Below are 905 nucleotides of genomic sequence, written 5' to 3'. Positions count from 1 at the left end.
GATGCAACCAATTCAAAATAATCAGTGCATATGATTTCATAAGTCTCTCGACCAAAACACTTTACTACTCGATCATGGTGCGAAACAAGTCGAGAATGCTAGGTCTATATGTGATGCTTAGGCCACACGGCCATGTAATGTGATACAACGGTCCTAGAGATCGGTTCATGAGATATGCAAGCAAGGTCACACGACCATTCAGATATGGTGTCTCTCTAGGCCACACGGCCAAGCTATGATGCATTAAGCCACACGGCTTTCAATCACATGATGCAAACAATGTGATCTATTAAGGGCACAAGGCCGCGAGTATGACCAATGCATCAGAATGGTTACGCCACAAGGCCGTTCGGTATGGTTCATAGTAAAATCACACGGCCACAACAGAATATAATGCAAACAAGGATAATCAATTTAGATGCATTCAATCTTATCATTCAGTTGCATGTCAATTAGGGTTTATCAATTTCAAGGTTGGTAATATGCGGCTAGATTTTAGGGTTTCAGAATCAGAGTAATCTAGCAACCTAACTCTCTTGCAATATGTAATCAATCCTAAACCTCAAATCAATCATTCAAATTTTAAGCAATATGAGATTTAAGGTTTCAAGGCCTTTACGAATTTAAAACGAGATTTAGGGTTTTAAACATTTAAGTAGCCGATTTTATCAACATGAGGTTAAGGGTTTCAAGGTCTTAAGATTTTAGTTTCGAGATTCAATCAATCTATTAATCTTAAAACTCAGATCATCAATCATTCAATCAAGCAAGAACAATTTAAAATTGATTTCAAGCTTTAAAGTTTTAGGGTTTTCGATTCCAAGATTTAGGGGTTTCATAATTCAGATCAGAACAATTAATCAACATGTTCTAATGGAATCGATTTCAATCTAGTGATTATAAGA

The sequence above is a fragment of the Brassica oleracea genome, chromosome C3 (genome assembly GCF_000695525.1).
Source record: "Brassica oleracea var. oleracea cultivar TO1000 chromosome C3, BOL, whole genome shotgun sequence".
Classification (NCBI taxonomy): domain Eukaryota; kingdom Viridiplantae; phylum Streptophyta; class Magnoliopsida; order Brassicales; family Brassicaceae; genus Brassica; species Brassica oleracea.
The sequence above is the reverse complement of the archived record's forward strand: the minus strand, read 5'-3'. Positions refer to the sequence as shown.